Raw genomic sequence first — 19,987 nt, 5'->3', positions numbered from 1 at the left:
TTCCTTCGGAGTTCTCAGAAAGATATGTTATCAACTTAAGACATGGTCTCTTAAATTACATTCTTTTTTTTTTAAGATTTTATTTATTTATTTGACAGAGACAGACACAGTGAGGGAGGGAACACAAGCAGGGGGAGCAGGAGAGGGAGAAGAAGGTTTCCCTCTGAGCAGGGAGCCTGATGTGGGGCTCGATCCCAGGTCCCTGGGACCATGACCTGAGCCGAAGGCAGACGCCCAACGACTGAGCTACCCAGGCTCTCCTTAAATTACATTCTTATAACTGATCCAAGCAACCACAAAATGTTTATAAAGGAATATGAAAAGAGCCTTGAAATAACAGCTAAGTTTATTAGGTATTATCCTCACTAAAGTATTACCTAAGGTATTAGGTATTATCCTCACCAAAACTTAATAGTCTTGGACTATCTTTGCATTGTCCTAGGTCATATAGGTCATAGCTTTATGATCTTATACTCTTTTTTGCTCTCTTGAACTGTGATCATTTACATTCTCATTTTCAATTATCTTGGTAATTTTGATGTTGTAAGGACAGTTATAGTCTTAGACATTATGGATAAACTGAAATAAGACAAATCCCAAACTTCCCCCTGCCATATAAAATTAATTAATTAATTATTAATAATTATTAAAATTAATTAATAAATAAGAAATTCCGGACAATACACTAAAGAGGTTACCAGTTGGAAATACACTGGTTATGAGGTTAAGAACAAGACAGTGAGGCAGATCTCGATTCTGACCCTGGTTCTGCATTTTTAAAAAACCTGTCAGTGCCTCAGTGTCTTCTTCTACAAAATAGAAATTGTATCTAATTATCTATGCTGTATGAATATTAAATAAAATAATACCTAAAAAGTGCTTAACAACTACTTGACACATAGGGCTTCATAAATGATAGTTATCATTTACCATTAACTTACATATTTCAATGTTAATTCAGTTTAGGATCAAAAATAATCACTTTGACACAGGAAGCATTATAACTACAAATAATGAGTGCTTTTCCCACTAGGGTATAAGTGTTATGCAGGCAATGTTTATCAGATTTATCATCCTATCCCCATAAGCCTTAGCACATGGATGTCATTGCATTGTACATGTTGACTTACTGGATGCGTATATACCATCTGGGGAACTTTTATGGAACATTAATGGTCCCAAACCAAATTTGGAAAACTGTATCTGCAGAGAGTCCATCAGGCATTCAGACTATGACTAAATACAATTTGTCAAATTTCACCAAATCCTGCTTTGGCTCATGTGAAGGTGGAGCCAGGTTTGTGGCCAACTGATGAGTATGATAAAAATACTAACAAAAGTCAATTCAGTGATTTAAATTTATTCTCATATTTTTATGAGCAGCCACTTGTTCCATGTAATATTGTAAAGTGCAAAATAATAAATAAGGTTTATTATTTTTTAAGATTTTATTTATTTATTTGAGAGAGAGAGCATGGGGGGAGGGGATGTGAGAAGGGGAAGGAGAAGCAGACTCCCTGCTGAGCAGGGAGCCTGATACAGAGGGCTCGATCCCAGGACCCTGGGCTCAATCTCAGGACCCAGGGATCACGACCTGAGCTGAAGGCAGCTGCTTAACCAACTGAGCCACCCAGGGGTCCCAATAAATAAGATTTAATCTTATGATCTAATAGAGAAGAAAAGCACTGATACAGGAAAAGAATGATAAGGACCATTAAAGAAGTACCATTAAGGAAGTACCATCAGAATGTACTGTGAGTGCTCAAGTAGGGAAATATTTAATTATTAATTATAAAAAGTATTACCAATAGCTTTTCATACATTTGGTAAATAAATCATCATATGATCTATACATCTGTACTCCCATGATCTCTTGATTTTATTCTCTACTTACTACCCTTTCTGACAATTCTGTGTAGTAGATAGAATTATTTTGAGATAGAAGAATCACTGAAAACTTCTTATGAAAGCTAGCACTTGAATAAGATTTTGAGGCATCAGAAGGATAGCTAGAGAATAATATAGAAAAGACTACCTTTCAAAATTAAAAATATTATTTAAGAATGCTTATGGATTCCACCATTTAATTAGAAAGAAATATTACCAGGGTGCCTGGGTGGCTCAGTTGGTTAAGCAACTGCCTTCGGCTCTGGTCATGATCCCGGACTCCCAGGATCGAGTCCCACATCAGGCTCCCTGCTTAGCGGGAGTCTGTTTCTCCCTCTGACCCTCTCCCCTCTCATGCTCTCTCTCACACTCTCTCAAATAAATAAACAAAATCTTTAAAAAAATACAAAAAGAAAGAAATATTATCTATGTGATTGTGATTATTATTTTGATAGCTCAGGTATATTTTTCATTCATTCGTGCTTGCAATTCTCCAACTTCTGCTCCATGAACATGTGACATCACAAATGGTTTGCATTTTGCATAACTTTTTCCTCTTCCAAACGTTTCCTCCAGCTTCTCTATTCCCTGAATGACTTTTTAACAGTATAGTATTATATAGCTTTGATTTTAAAATAAATCAGTTTCATTATGTTCAAATTGTATATAAAATAATAAAAGAAAAATAATATCCAGAGAGTGATATGAATGAGTGATCAGTCATGTTAGACATCAGTGTTTACCTGTTTTAAAAATCAGAATCAAGTTTTTAAATGTGATAAAATAAGTTTCATTGTACTGTGAGCTCCTTGAGATCACAAGATTTATCTTTCCATTGCCTGGCATGTAGCACATGCTCATTCAATCTTTGTTTAATGAATATTTATGGCGTTAATATACATTAATCACTGATTAGTGGAGAATGGAGAAGTTAATGTTGAATAAGGTTAAAATTCATTCACTATTCCTTCAAAAAAACTAGTTCAGTTCTGGAGCACCAGGGTGGCTCAGTTGGTTAAGCGACTGAATCTTAGTTTTGGCTCAGGACAGGATCTCAAAGGTCATGAGATGGCGGCCATGCTGAGCGCGGAGTCTGCTTGAGGTTCTCCTTCTCTGTCCCTCCCCGCCTCATGTGCGCACGCGTGTGTGTTCTCTCTCTCTCTCACATAAATAAATAAATGAAATCTTAAACAACAACAACAACAAAAACTAGTTCGGTTCTAAGAATTTTTAAAGAACTGTTCCTGGTACCAAAGATATGATAATGAATAGCAGGTTCCCACTGTGCCCTCAAGGACATTACAGGCTAGCAGGAAAAACAGACATTAAGCCACAATTTAACTCTTCTTGTGGCAAGTGCTATGAAAGAGAAAGCACCCAGAGCAAATGACAAGAGACTGTTTCTGATTGTAATGCCGACATTAAAGTTAATTTTTTAAAAATGTTCTTCTAAATATAGCAAAGAACATGCTTATTGTTAGAACTGAGAGCAGATTCAGAGTAACACACAAAAAAACTGAAACAGGAAAAATTAAGATGAAAAGGTCCTCCTTTTCTCTAAGTTTTTAGCCAAGATTTTTTTTTTTAAATAATTCATTTTTACTTATTTGAGAGAGCAGGAGGGGAGGGGGGAGGGGCAGATGGAGAGGTAGAAGCAAGAAGCAGACGCTCTGCTGAGCAGGGACCCCAATGCAGGGGCTCATTCCCAGGACCCTGAGATCATGACCTAAGATGAAGGCAGATGTTAAACCAACTGAGCCACCCAGGTGCCCCTAGGCAAGATTTTTAATACCTGAAGGAACCTGTTTTAAACCTGAAGGAACCTGAAGAATTGGGGAATGAGGTAATGGGGAAAGTAATTAAATGGACTGATTCTAAACAATAGATTCCTAAAGCACCTGTCACTATGCTTTACATGCCATATATGCTCAAAAAGCATTAAGAGACTAAATTAATTAATTAATTTATAAGAGTAAGACAAGATGATGGGTTAAAAGAGAGTGTCTTTGGTAGAAGAGACTACCAAAGTTGGATTATTTTAATTAGGAACTAGGAGTGAATTTAGAAAGAAATGATATGACAATACCTTGGACAAAGGGATTTGTATTTCTTTTAAATCTTGTTCTTCAGTGATCAGTTTGTCCAGATATTTCTTCTAATGTCTCATAGCTAACTTAAGCTTTTGGGCTGAGGATCAGTGCTAATCCAGAAGGATATTAAAAAAAAAAAAAGTGTATCTATCTATCTACCTATTACCAATATAGATTACAGCTTCACTATTCTTCATTAGAACTCTCATTTTGAGATTATGCAGTTTCTAAATTTTAAGTGATACGTCATTTTTAAAGAAATATGCATTATTTATTAAATCACAAAATGTTGACTACACTGGATTAGGTTACCTTTTCTATCACAGGTGACTGATTTGTAGAGACACTGATTTTCTCTCTCTCTTTTTTAAGATTTTATTTATTTGAGAGAGAGAGAGAGAGCATGACCAGGGTGAGGGGCAGAGGCAGAAGCTGGCTATCCAATGAGCAGGGAGCCCAACCCCGGGCTCAATGTTGGGATGTCGGGATCATGACCTGAGCCAAAGGCAGATGCCCAACCCACTGAGCCACCCACATGCCCCGAGACACTGATTTTCATACAACTCCTCTCCCCTCCTTTGCTTTGTGCTAACAACCTGCTTGTCTTCTGAAGTCAGTGATTTTCCCAAGAGGTAAGTGGTAGGTTTGGGGGGAGTAGAGCTGTTCAGAAGAAACAGGGTTAGGGGGGTGGGGGGATGGGTTAGCCTGGTGATGGGTATTAAAGAGGGCACATATTGAATGGAGCACTGGGTGTTATACACAAACAATGAATCATGGAACACTACATCAAAAACTAATGACATAATGTATGGTGATTAACATAATAAAATAAAATTAAAAAAAGAAACAGGGTTAAATTATATTTCATACAGGAGATGGAAAGGGATAGATATTGTTGGTTGCCCTATGCTCAGCCATTATCCTCTTCTACTTATTAACCCAAATGATTTTAAGCCCCTTTTAGTTGTACATTCTCTAACCTGAAATCAAAATCATTCTGATTCATGGGAAGTTTGTGTGGATCTGGTGTAAAAGAAATTATGCAGTTAGTTTATATTTTATTCTATTGATACAATATTCTGATCACACAGTGAACATTATATAGAAACATAGACAATATACATTTAAAAAAATAGTAACATCCTTGGATAGTCATCAGTGGTTTGGTATAATATTATTCTCAAAATTCTCAAAAGTGCTGAAAAGATAAGAAAGTATTTGTTAAAGCACAAGCAATTGTAAACAGCACATCTGTTAGTGCAGCATCATAAATTTTTATTGCTATGAAAACTATAAAGCCAAAGTTTTAAAAGACTTTACCTGGGGCCTGAATCAATCAGCCAAATGGGTGCAGAGGGTGTTCTAGACAAATGGAAGAACATGAACATCAGTTGCCCTGCAAATCATTCCCTATGGCAAGAAAGCAACAGATGAAGGTCGAAAATCTATAGCATTCTACTTAGTGGGAAGTTTGAGAATAAAAAAGCTATCTTATTGCATTCGGGATGCTTTTGACTACAGAGATCAGAAAATATGACTCAGATTAGTTTAACTGATAAGCAAAGTCATTTGCTCAAATATGAGCTCCAGATGGAGAGAAGTTCTCAGGGGTGGTTGGCCTGATATATCAACAGCTTTATCAAAAACCCAGGTTCTTTCTGTATCCTTACTGACAAGCACCCTAGATGATTGGGTGGTTGCTAATGGTTAATGAAGCTGTATTCTTTCTTCTTCATATGAAGATATGGAATGAGAGGAAGAAGGGTTTTTCATGACTCTGTTTTGAATGTTAGGAATCATTTTTCTAGAAACTTTTATCCAGCTTCTCTCTGTTTCTTACCAGCTTGAATCAAATCACTTGCCTATTCTTTGATTAATTCCAGATAAGGGGGAACAGGATTTTTAAAACAATCAGGATTATCACAGAACTAAGATATAGGGGTATTTTCTCCTGAGCCATGTGAGCTACATGGAAAGGATCATTATACCTGAATGAAAGTGAGATTCTGAGAGGAAGAAACAAGAGATAGATGAGTTAGAATAAGCAAAAAAGGGAGCCCGTTGCTTTTTATTCAAGAGTCTACTATATTCAGATATGTTAGTAGGAATTTTTATTTAGTAAATTACTTAATTAGCATGTTATCTACAAATAAAAATGGTATTCGGTGGGGGGGAGTGTTTTTTTCAGCTTGCAACTTCAAAAATTACGTAAGTCCTCTTCTTGATACAAAAACATTTTGTTGTTATGCAGAAATGTTTTGGCATACTTTATGTTTTTGTCACACAGAATATATTTTTAAAAGTATATTCAAAAGTTGAGATTTAATTTAATTTTTATTTCTGCATCAAGAACAGTCTTAAGTAAAATTGGAATTCTTTTTTTTAATGTTTTACTTTTAAAAGATTTATTTATTTATTTTAGAGAGCGAGAGTGGGGGTGAAGGGCAGAAGGAGAGGAAGAGAGAAACTTAAGCAGACTCCCTCCTGAGCATGGAGCCTGAAGTGGGGCTGGATCTCATGACCCTGAGATCACGATTGGAGCTGAAACCAAGAGTTGGACACTTAACCGACTATGCCACACAGGTGACCCTGGATTTCTTTTATTATTATTTTTAAGAGTGCGAGTTCTATTTTTAATTATTATTTAATGAGAGTGTGGTGAAATACAACTGACAATACGGTTTTGGGCCACTGCCCTGATTCTTGCTATAAAGACTACAATTTTGCCTACCATGCAATGTAAAATTCAACATGGCGAATAAAGCAAATAATGTCTTCGTATTATTACAAAAATATTTTTGTCCTTATGGATTCCTTATAAAAGCTTTAAGGCCAGGGGCGCCTGGGTGGCTTAGTCATTAAGCGTCTGCCTTCGGCTCAGGTCATGATCCCAGGGTCCTGGGATCGAGCCCCGCATCGGGCTCCCTGCTCGGCGGGAAGCCTGCTTCTCCCTCCGCCACTCCCCCTGCTTGTGTTCCTGCTCTCCGTCTCTCTCTCTGTCAAATAAATAAATAAAATATTTTTAAAAAAAGCTTTAAGGCCATCCAGGGGTCTACAAACCAGTCCAAGAACTACCGCTCTATAGAAACCTCGTAAAGCCAGCCAATTTAATTTACAAATTAAGCTTAGTTAAAAAAAAAAAAATGCAGCCTTGTTTTCCTCTTGGCACTGTGGTAGGTTATTAGGGCAAAAAAGATGTATAGTATAATGTTCCTGCTCTCAAGGAGCAGGAACATTCAAGAATGATTCTGAGCCCGGGAATTGAATTGTGAACAGATAACCACCTCAGTGTTTTAAGTATTCTGATCTTTCTCACTCATCTTCACTCTTCTGAGTAGTCAGGGGGTTGCTTTTATTAAAAACAAAACAACAAAAACAAAAGAAAAACCTACTTTAAATTTTCAAAGATTACCTAGTTGTAACAGTTTTCAGTTTAAGTTAGTCCCTTCCTCATTGATGCTGTTTTCCACAGTTTTGCATCCTTTTTCTGCTCTTCCCCAAAATGGCATTTGGAATTCTAGGGGAGATTACTGTGTCTTTGTGGTGCAAACAGTTGTAGAAAAGGCACTTTGTATTCATAGGGCAATGGGGTGTCCTTTTGGACTCTGTGCTGATTATTTCCTTGCCCATTTGGTCATTGCTTTTGTAGCTGACATTCAGTGACCAAGCTGGAATCATGTTTTTCCTGAGCCTGGTTAAAGGGCCCCTAGTCTTCCCAGATAACTTGGCCCCACCTGAGTCCTCAATGGCACTTGAACTTTGGATACAACCTAATTAAACCCTAATCTATAGCTTTGGAGTTACTTTCTTCTATCGTAGGAGTTTATATTAGCAATAATCACACCTTGGATAAACCTCATTGGCTATGATACTGCCACTGTGCAAAGCTTCGCAGGAGTTTCTTTAGGAAGCTCACTAGCAAGCCACTTTCTGTGCCCCCGCAGGGCACTTGAGAATGTCTAGATGCCTGTGAAACTATGAGGCATTCTGGACATTGACACTCTGGGCAAGTAACTAGTTAGCATCTGTCCAAACACACCTAACATTGCCTTTCTTTTGTTTAATAGGATTGCCTCTGTTTGTGCAGAATCATTCTGCAAAAGGTTCACCTCACCAATACTAGCGAAAGAATGGCCTTTCAGCCCCGGAACTGACCCTCATACAGCAAACAGCCCTTCTTTAGGCTGGAGATGAAAGGTCAAAACACACAGGTCCTATTGCCTAATTCTTTTACTTCAGGATTTCTCCACTTTCCCAACATTCACCTGAGGTCAGAAGAGGCAAAATTTCCACTTACCCCAGATTTCACCAGGATTTCCTCTAAGTCATCGTATACTCCTTCTAGAAAAGCCATTCACCCTCTACTCCCTTCCCAAGGCTAGTGGAAAGGCTGCAATGGGCACAATTTATATGACAGAAAAGTAAAAATATATCTTCTTACATTTTACTATGATAATGTATGAGAAACCTGAAGAAAGAGATCGGTCATGTGGAGTTATTTTTTTTCTTTCTTTCTTAAACTTGGTCACAAACCTTTAATGAAAAGAATATTTCAAGAGATAAATTTTCTTGAAATTTTGGGAAACATTGGAGACTTTCATTTTTTTTTTTTTAAGATTTTAATTTATTTGACAGAGAGAGAAAGAGACAGCGAGAGAGGGAACACAAGCAGGGGGAGTGGGAGAGGGAGAAGCAGGCTTCCCACGGAGCAGGGAGCCTGATGCGGGGCTCGATCCCAGGACCCTGGGATCATGACCTGAGCCGAAGGCAGACGCTTAATGACTGAGCCACCCAGGCGCCCCACATTGGAGACTTTCAAAAAGGAATAATGAACCACAAGGTCAGATCCAGGAGAAAAGCTCAGAAAGATGAAGACTTGGAATGCATCACTCACTGGTCAATCGGGAGTTTCCTGGAGATGTTAAGAAGTTTTTGTTTACTTTTTAAATGAGATTGTAGAGAGCTGAGGAATATGCAGGAGATAAGAAAAATGGCAGTGAGTGACACTATATTTTCCAAGGAGGTGGGTTGAGAAGTGAGTGAATTAGGGCATTGGCTAGGGGAAAGACCCTTCATAGAACTTATTTTTTGGTGGCTGAAGCATAAGTGTGTCCACACTAAGGTCAATGAACTACTCAGAAGAAGTTATTGAAGATTTAGGAGAAAGGAGAATGGAGCCATTCTGCTATGCATTGACCACTTGATCTTTACCCTACTGATTCCCAATAGTTGTGATAAACCAAGTTCCCCTGCACATGTGAGTCCATTTCTGTTCTACTCTCATGAGTGACTCTATGTCAAATGAGTCTATAATAAAACAAATACAAATATAGTGGGTTTTAATATCTGATATGATAAATTCTCTTCCAATATACTTCAAAATATTCTTGGCTTTTCTGGTCTAATCATTAATATAAGTATACATTTTTAGTTAAGCTTTTCAAAATCAGTGAAAAACCCTGGTGAAATTTTGATTGGAATATCATTGAATGTACAGATTAAATTGGGAGAATTTATCTTTTAGCAAAAGTGAATCTATCTATTCATGAATAGTTTGCTAGATTTATATTCTTTCATGTTCTTATGACCTGGCTCATCACTAGGATTTATTCTTGTTTTTTTACAGATCATTTTCATATTGTGAATACAACTATTTCTTTAAAACTTATTCTCCAACTGATGCTGATATTGAATGGGAATTATTATTGATTTTTAGATATAGATGTTATATTTAGAAGCTTATCGATTAATAATTAGAAGCTGTTAGACTTTGGTTATTAACCTCAGAGTTTACAGAATCTACTAGTTTTATAGTCATACCAAAGAGGAATAATATGATATTATTTTTTTCCACCCAAACACCTGCATCAAATCAGTTGGGAGGAACAATTGAGTACAGAATAAATATAGTCGGGAAGCAAGCGGTAAAGGTATTTGGGGGAGGAACATTCTAGAAAAGTGGGCTTTGTTTGTTTTACAGTATTATTATTTTTATAGTCCATTTTCTTTCCAAATATTAATATTCTCTCTCTCTTCTTTCTCTCTTCCTAACCCTAGATCTTTGTCAACTTTCTAATTTTCTTGTTGTTTAAAAGATCTAGTTTTTGCTTTCATTAATTTTATGTTCCCTATTCAATAATTTCGATATATTTTCATTATCACCTTTCTCTTATTTCCATTTGCTTTGTTCTTTTTTTATAATTTCTTGAGTTAACCTCTTACCTCATTAATTTTCAATCTTTTCACTTTTTTAATGCCATTGATTTCCCAAGATATCTCATATAAGTTTTGATTTTTAGTGTCTTTATTGTCAAATTCTTAACCTTATGCCATTTACATTGTGATATCTTCTTTGAGATATTTTGGTAAGATATTTAGAAGTATGTTTTTCGATTTAAATCATGTGACTGTTAGGGTGTGTTTTCTTATTGACTGTAAGAATGTTTTATGATCAGAAATCATTGAATTTATCATTTTTATTTGATTTTTTGGAGATTTTCTTTCTAGTAGGTGACCACATTTTGAGGAAGTTTTATATGTGCTTGAGAATAGAAATTCTCTAACCGATGAATTCTATGTTCAATTTAATAATTATGTAACTTAAGTCATCTATTTTTTCACTGATTTTTTCTATGCCCAATGCATCAGTTACTAAATAAGTCTGTTAAAATTTATTATGATTATAGAGCAGTCATTATCTTTTTTGCAATTTTGTAATATTGCTTTACATAATTTTTTTAAAGATTTATTTATTTATTTGAGAGAGAGAGAGAATGAGAGATAGCATGAGAGGGAAGAGGGTCAGAGGGAGAGGCAGACTCCCCGCCGAGCAGGGAGCCCAATGTGGGACTTGATCCCGGGACTCCAGGATCATGACCTGAGCTGAAGGCAGTCGCTTAACCAACTGAGCCACCCAGGCGCCCTTGCTTTACATATTTTGAGCTATGTTATTCCATGTGTTTACATTTAGAATTATAGTATCTTCATGGTGAATGTTATCATTTTTTAGAGGCTTATTTTTCCCAAATAATATTTTTGCCATTTTTTTCAGTTTGGTCTGATATTAACAGAACCATACCATCTTTCTATCAGTATTTGCCAGCTTACTGTTTTTCCATCTCTTTATTTCCAATTTCTGTCAACTTTTAGGTGTTCAGTGTATGTCTGAAACAGCAGATGTCCTACTAAGAAGCATATATGAGAAACAAACTGAGGGTTCTGGAGGGGAGGGGGGTGGGGGATGGGTTAGCTTGGTGTTGCGTATTAAGGAGGGGAGGGCACGTTCTGCATGGAGCACTGGGTGTTATATGCAAACAATGGATCATGGAACACTACATCAAAAACTAATGATGTAATAACATAATAAAAAAAAGAAGAAGCATATATTGGATTTTTTCGTATATTGTATTTTCAATACAGCCTGAGACTGTTTTTTAATAAGTTTATGACACATACACTTACTGTCATTACTGATAAACTTTGACTTACATTTAACATCTTACTTGTGTTTCCTTTTTATCATACCTTTAGCTTTTTTACTCCTTTCCTGCTTTGTATTAGATTGTTCCAGTTGTGTTCATAACCATTTTTATTTTATTTTCCTATCCTCTATTGATTTGAAGTTTACACAGTGCACATTTATTCTTTAGGTGAATACTTGACTTAATTAAGAGTATTCTTAATCCATATTTCTGGCTTACTCCAGAAGACTACAGAGACCTTATAGCATTTAAACTCTCCTCCTCATATTCCATCTGATATCTAGCATTCTAGTTCTAATTGCTCTTATACCCTCAAATTAATCATCACTATTATTGTTTTATATAATTGATGCTTATTTAGATATGTCAATACCAATTACTATGCTTATCATATTCTTATATCACATTCTTTCTGAATTTGAATTTCTCCATAGTAAAGGGTAGACTGGTGGCTATTTCAAACAGGGTCTATAAGTGGCAAAGTCTTTACACTTTGTCTGACATGTACTTGTTTTCATTCTTGATTAACAATTTATATGGGAACAGAATTTTCCATTAAGTTATTTTTCAGCAGCATTTTGAAGAAGATATTCCAGTATTTTTCTGTCTCCATGACTATTGCTATTATTGCTTTCTGCCTAAATATCATTCTTTAAAGGTAATCTGCCTTTTGTTTTTAAGTTGTACATGCAATTGTAAAAATTAAATAACTTAATGCATATAAAAGAGGTAGAATGGAGTATGACATGTAGTAAGTTCAAAATAAACCTTAATCACTGTTATTATTTTAAACATACATATTTTTTCTCTTGAAGTTTTCTTTATCTCAAGATCTTGAGTTGCTGATTCTTTTGTTTATATTTTCTGCTAACTCTCCCTTATGATGAATTGTTTCCTTACATGGTAGTGGTTTATCAGTTTTGTTTTGTTTCTTTTGGTGGGGGGTTGTGCAGAAAATGACTGTAGCCATTTCCCAGTAGGGGTTTCCAGAACTGGTTAGTTTTTGTTTTGTTTTGTTTTGTTTCTATTGAGTTATATTTGACATACAATATTTTGTAAGTTTAAGATGTACAACATGTTGACTTGATACATTTATACTGCAATATGATTGGCATGATAGCCTTAGCTAACACCTTCATTGTGTCACATACTTATCATTCCTTTAGTGTTGGGAACAATTAAAATCTAGTCTCTTAACAAAGTTCAACATTTATACTACAATTTTGTTGTCTACAGTCACTATACTGTGTATTAGGTCTCCAGGATTTATTTGTCTGCTAGTTGCAAGTATGTGCCCTTGAGCGACATTTCTCCATGCCCCAGCCCAGGTAACCACCATTTACTCTCTGCTTTTATGGTTTTGCTTTTTTTAGATTCCACATATAAGAGGCATCATACAGTATTTGCCTTTCCACTATAGGAGGTATCATACAATATTTGCCTTTCTCTGTCTGACTTATCTCACTCAGCATAATGTCCTCAAGGTCCACCCATGTTGTTGCAAATAGTTTCATGCTTGAATAATATTCCAGCGTGTGTATGTGTGTGTGGGTGTGTGTTTCTTTATCTTTTCATTCATTGATAGACCCTTTAGGCTGTTTCCATATTTTGGCTATTGTGAATAATGCTGCAATAAACATGGAAGTGCATAAGTCTCTTTGGTAATCTGTTTTCATTTACTTTGAGCATATATACAGAAGTAGGATTGCTGAATCTTATGGTAGTTTTATTTTTAAGTTTCTCCACAGTAGCTGAACCAGTTTACAATCCAACCAACAGTGCATAAGCGTTCCTTTTTCTCCACATCCTCACCAACACTTATCTCTTGTCTTCTTAATGATTGTGTTCTTACAAATGTGAGGTGACATCTCATCTTGGTTTTGATTTGCATTTCCCTGGTTATTAGTGATGTTGACCTTTTCAGGTACCTGTTGACCATTTGGATGTCTTCTTTGGAAAAATGTTTAGTTCCTCTATTTTTTTCCTGTGTCTATTTTTAAATCAGTTTGTGTTGTTGTTATTGAGTTGTAACGAGTTCTTTATAAATTATGGATATTAACCCCTTTCAGATATATGTTTTGCAAAATTTTTCTCCCATTCTATCCATTGCCCCTTCCATTTTGTTGGTTGCTTTCCTTTGCTGTGCAAAAGCTTTTAAGTTTGTTGTAGTCCCATTTGTCGATTTTTTATTTTCTTTTTGTGTGTGTGCTTTTAATGTTATATTAAAAAAAATTCATTGCCAAGACTGTCTTCCTTATTTTTTTCCCTATATTTTATGATTTCAAGTCTTATGTCTAAGACTTCGATCCATTTAGAGTTCATTTTTGTGAGTGGTGTAAGATAAGGATTTAATTTCATGGTTTATCAGTTTTTTTCTGTACTCACCTCCTGTGGAGGTTTTATTTGTTGTTTTGTTATGTTGTTTGTTTTTTTCTTTCCTGTGGACATCCCATGAGTACTGGGTTTTCAAACTTTCCATAATGCAAAGCTTTGCTTTTTGTTGGACTCCCTAGAGTTTTCCTAGTATTGGGCCATCTTTTATACTTAAAATCCTAGAATTCCTATTCCATGTAAGTAGTGTCAATATGAACCCCATACCATGTAAGACTCAGTGTAAGATGGGAGTCTTTCTTTTTCTTACTTTAGAGCAAAGATGAACTCTTACAGGCTATCACCTTAGTATAAGTATCTAGGTTTCAGATCCCCACCTTATTCTGGTCCAAGTCTCATCTGCTTCCTATTGTTTGTTAAAATCACACACCCTAACCCCTAGGGATTATATCTGGTTAATACCTGTCTGAATTCCCACAGCATCAACTAATGTCCATGTTGAAATGGCATTTGGTTACTTCTTTTCTGTCACGTGGGATTTTTCATCTCTTCCATTAGAGGTTGATTATATATTTAAAAATTGCTATATTTCATCAAATATTTCTACATAGTTGAGCAGGAGTCTTTTCCATGCCAACTCAGTCTGCCAGAATGTTGGAAATCTATTTGTTTTTTAACTGATACATAATATATGTGATAAAAAAAACAGTTTTTTGTTTTATTATTAAGAAGCTGGGTGGATGTAGAGATCTAGTGCTTAAGAGAGAGATCTGTATTCATTTACTAAGATCACACATTTTTAGCTAATCAGGGACTTCATAACAACAACCATGTTTGACAAGTATAATCTTTGTATTCTTTTTATACATAAGGAAATCAAAGATGAGATAAAATGAATTAGCCAGAGGCAAGAGATAGAACCAGGATGATTATTCAAGATACTAACTCAAATACAGGGTTCTTTTCTTCATAAGGCTGCTTATAAGTTTAGCTGAAACTTTTCAGACAACATGACTATTATTCTGTGTAGTGAAAGTTTGAGTCATCACCTCAATGAGTATTATAAAATATCAAAGCCATATCAGAAAGAAACGAGAATTTCTCTCGGTATTTTGTGTGGTATCTATTTTACCTATTCTGAGATCAAAATGTGGTCAAAGCCTTTGGGTCAAGGTGAGTTCATGATAAGCAACTACTTGCTTAAGAACTATATAGGAGAAAATACAAACTTAATGTGTGATGCTTTTATCCTCCAAGTCAGGAAGTTCAACTTACTTTTTCTTTTAAATTGACTTGATTAAGAAAAGGGAACCATAGTTGAGATTAAAAATCATATAACTGTCTTATATTATGTTTTTGGAATATTAGTAAAACTCTTTGTTTATAAGACATTTACTCCAACTTTGCCTATGACATAGAGAAAGCTATTTGTTGAATTAATATAGCAATACATTATCAGAAACAGTATGTGTGGGGTGCCTGGGTGGCTCAGTCGGTTAAGCGTCTGCCTTCAGCTCAGGTGGTGATCCCAGGGTCCTGGGATCGAGCCCCACATCGGGCTCCCTGCTCAGCGGGAAGCCTGCTTCTCCCTCTGCCTCTGCCTGCCTGCTGCTTCCCCTGCTTATGCTCTCTCTCTCACTATCTCTGTCTCTGTGTCAAATAAAAATAAATAAAATCTTAAAAAAAAAAAGAAACAGTATGGTGTGTGTGCATAGACACAGACCTGCATATATATATATATACATTATATATAAACATATATAAATGTATGTTTTAGATGTCTTCAGACTGTATAACATAGTCATGTTTTAATTTTATACAAAACTAAACTGTAAGAACTAAACTGTACATTTTTGAGATATTTTATCAGTTTTCTATTTATGAATGTAAGAGCTAGAAGCAAAATTAGAGATAATTTAATTCTCCCTTCTTATTTCAAAGATTAAATAATATCAAAACAGAACCAAGGCTGAAATGCTAGTTTTAGCACTTTTCAAATATATTATGATTCTTCTCAATATACATTGAAATATAAAGGGTAAAGTAATTTAAAAAAATAAAATGTTTATTTTATTCATTCTAAACCTGGGTGTTTCAAATAACCATTACCACTGAGTTCATTTATTCTGTATTTTATTAGATCAAGTTGTATCTGTTTAGACAACAGAATTGATTGTTTGAAAATTCCTTATTTTTAATGTGGCTGCTTGACACGGTGAAATCAATAGAGGCAATGATACAAAGCTCACATTAAAAATATTAAAAAAAATGTAGATTTAGCATTTTTTGCTTCACTGTCACTAGATTTGAAATTAAAAACAATACAAATATTGACTTATTCTCATAATAATCCTTTTGAGGTAAAAAAATAATGAAATGGGTAACAGTTTCCCCACTGGCATAGCAGTAAGAGTTATGGACTCTGGAGTGAGACTGTCTGGCTTCAATTCTGGGTCAGTTATTTAACCTTTTTGTGCCTCAGTTCCAGCTGTAGAATGGAGATCCTAACACCATTGTGAGACTGACTTGCCTTAAATATGTACGGTGCTTAGAAGAAGAGAACCTAGTGCAGAGTTAACAGTGAATGAGTCAGCTATTATTGTTATTGTTGGTGATGGTGTTATTTTTAATTAATTAATTTTATTTTGGTAAGAACACTTAACATGAGATCTACCCCCAAAACAAATCTCTTAAGTGTACAATACATTATTTTTGACTGAGATACAATGTTGTACAATAGATCTTTAGAGCTTATTCATCTTGTTTAAGCGAAACTTAAAGCCCATTGGTAAATAATTCTCTTATGGTCCGCCTCCATTTCCTCCTCTACTCAGCCCCCAGGAGCCACCATTCATGCTTGGAAACTATGATTTTGACTATTATTTTTTACTACCACTATAATAACTCTGACGGTAAAGAGTCTTCAAGATAGCTTAGACCATCTGATAAACTGGAGAAGAAAATGTATATTGAATTGTTTAGACCACTAAGGTTTATAGGGATTTATAGGAATTTAAACTAATGTAGAATTTAGTTACCCAAATCAAATAGCTGGTTTGCAAATGGAAATTTAGTTCCTGGTCAAGAATAGAATTGAAAATTGTGATTCCAGATGATCTCAGGCTCTTTTCATTTTCTGGATCTGTGTTAACCGTGTTCTCTATATTTTAGAGGAGGCTAACCTAATCAAAGATAATATCAATACTACAGATCACTCTTAAATCTGAGTATTTGGTAAGGCCCAAAGTGAAAATAATAAAAAATTACTAATTCAAAGATAGTATAACCATGATGGACTGAGACTTACAACTTCTCTGAAGTATCGCCTAATCGACCTGTAAAGTACCAATAATAAACTCTTTATTTAAATTATTGTATACGATTAGACCCTTCTTATTTTCTTTTCTCATTCTATATGTGACTCTGTGTGCCGACCAAAGAAAGGCATTCATAACTGGTAATTTCATAATTGAAAATTAGCAATTTTCATGGACTGTATTGTGACAATTTGGCTCATATCTGATTATATTTATTAAGGAAGTCATAGGTCTGTGGGTTGAAAATAATTTTTAAACCACAGAATTGTATTTGTAATAGACATTATGTTTACCTTGCTAGTATATTTTACCTCTTTCCCATTTTGTGGCCACCATGTTAGTTTAGTGATTTTGACCACCCCATGAGCAACCGTTAGGTTGAAGCAATCAAGGAAATTATGTTTCCTGCCACAGTTAATGGTTTAGGAATGGGCACATAACTCAGGCCTACACCATCTGGTATAAGATATCCTCCTGATCACAGTAAATGTGACCAAAGTTATTTCATTCAGAAGGGAGCTTAGCACATATTAGCAATGAGTAAATGAAAGAAGCCCTCTTTTTCTCCTGGATGTTATCAAGGAAGCATTAGTCTGCTGTTTTTCTACCATGAGAAAAGCAATCCAAAGATGCAGCTAGTCCATGATCATGGCTAAGTTGAGAGAATTAAAGAAAAATGTAGCTGCAAAGAAATGTAGATGCATTTTAAAGATGTTTGCTCTTTAAAAAGAAAAAATCCCAGCAAATCCTTTGACTCTATCTTTAAAATATATTCGGGATCTGACCAACTTGCACATTTATTGCTATGACCTGGTCCAAGCCACCCCCATCTCTTCTTGCTTGGCTTATTGCAATAGCCTTCTAACTTGTCTCCCTGTTTCTACCTTTGTCCTCATTCAGTCTACTCTCAGCACAGGATCCAAGTGACTTGTTAAAGTGTATGATCTGGCCAGTTCTCTACTGAGTGTCTGCTAATAGCTTCCCATCTCATTCAGAGTAAAATCTAAGCTTCTTACAATAGCCAGTAATGTTCTATGTGCTCCAAACACTCTTTTTGTGACCTATTGCTCTCCACCTTAAGTCTCCCTCATTCTGCTCAGACCAAAATGGCCTTCCTTCTGCTTCTTAGCATCCCAGGCAAACTCCTACCTTTCACTACTTATATCCTATGCCTGGAATGCCTTCCTCCCAGATATTCTCCTAGATAGTCTCATGGGTCACTTCATCATTTTGTTCAGGTCTTTATTCAGATGTTACTTTTGAAGTGAGAACTTTCAAGACGAAACTATTATTACAAGTACGACCGTCCACCTCATACACACACTCACCACTACCCTACTTGATTCCTCCTCAGCATTATTTGTAATGTAATGTAATGTAATGTAATGTAATGTAATTGTAATGTAATGTAAGTCTCATTATCTTCATTATCATGTAATTGCTATACATTTACTTACAATTTTGACTTTTTTTGTCTTCTCTTAATTGAATACAAGTTCTAGGAATGTTTCTGTTTGGTTTGCTGTTATATCACCAAAACAGAACACATTTCCTGACACAGAGTTGGCACTTAATAAAAACTTTGTTGTTAAGTGACTCATAAATCTCTGAATGAAATTTTGCCTAAAGTCTGATCTCTCTTTGAATTTTTTATTTACATAAAGCAATGCATTCCTTTCACTATGCAAGTAAATTTAAGTTGAACTATCTTTTCCTTGCAACTGACAGCATTGTAACTGAGACCGTAATTAAATATTTGATGGACAGAATGAGACTGCCAGAAGCAAACCTTAAGGTAGATAAGAATTCATATGAAACGGCGCCTGGGTGGCTCAGTTGGTTAAGCCACTGCCTTCAGCTCAGGTCATGATTCTGGAGTCCAGAGATCGAGTCTCGCATCGGGCTCCCTGCTTAGCGGGGAGTCTCCTTCTCCCTCTGACCATCCCCCCTCTCATGTGCTCTCTCTCTCTCTCTCTCACTCTTGCTCTCTCAAATAAATAAATAAAATCTTTTAAAAAAAGAATTCATATGAAAGTGACTTATTAGGAAAAACTTTGTTATGGTTTGAGTTGTGCTCCCTTTTCCCAAGATGTTGAAGTCCTAACCCCTGGTCCTGTGATGTGAATGTGACCTTTTTGGAAATAAGTCATTACTTATGTAATTATGTACTTATGTAATTAGGTAAGGTGCAGTCATACTGGAATAAGGTGGGCTTTTAATCCAATATGACTAGAGTCCTTATAAGAAGGGGGAAATTTGGACATAGCCATGAATACAGGGAGAATGCCAAGGCTGAGATCAGGTGATGCTTATGCAAGTCAAGGAACAGCAAAGATTGTCAATAAACCACCAGAAGCTAGGCCAGAGGCATAAAACAGATTCTCTCATAGCCCTCAGAAGGAAGTAACCTTACCAACACCTTGATCTTGAACTTCTAGCTTCCAGAACGGTGAGATAATAAATTTCCACCCAGTTTGTGGTAGTTTGTTAGAGCAGCCCCAGGAAACAAATATAAGCTGCTGGGGGATTTAGGAAGTGGAACTGAGATGGGAAGAAAGGCAAGCAAGGAGACAAAGGTCCACAGAGGGTGACTTGGGTTCAATCTCACAGAACTCTGTAAACACTGTGAGCACCACTTCTGAGTTATCTTGGCCTGAGGCAGGAAAGCAGGAGCTTGTGAACTCCTGTACACAGCTGTTATTGATTAGGGGAACCTGACGGGATTGGGTGGATGGAAGGGGCACTGCTGGCTTTCCTTGTGCTCACGGAAAAGCTGGCTCCAGCGGCAGCAGCCAGCCTGTGAAGAAAGATCCCTGGATGTTAACTGCTAGCTTTTGGAGGAAAAGAACAATGGTAGGCTATATGTGGAAATTTGGTAAAG

General features: G+C 35.9%; 1 protein-coding gene and 1 pseudogene across 1 annotated transcript in view; both read right to left on the bottom strand.

The window, feature by feature from the left end:
• Positions 1-19,987, bottom strand: part of LRRC7 (leucine rich repeat containing 7) — a 939,042-nt gene that overhangs the window by 550,214 nt on the left and 368,841 nt on the right. The gene's annotated exons all lie outside the window — the stretch shown is intronic.
• Positions 7,736-7,866, bottom strand: LOC113917097 (annotated as a pseudogene).

This window comes from Zalophus californianus, chromosome 4 (genome assembly GCF_009762305.2).
Source record: "Zalophus californianus isolate mZalCal1 chromosome 4, mZalCal1.pri.v2, whole genome shotgun sequence".
In the NCBI taxonomy this organism is placed as follows: domain Eukaryota; kingdom Metazoa; phylum Chordata; class Mammalia; order Carnivora; family Otariidae; genus Zalophus; species Zalophus californianus.
This window is presented reverse-complemented; position numbering and strand designations above follow the sequence as displayed.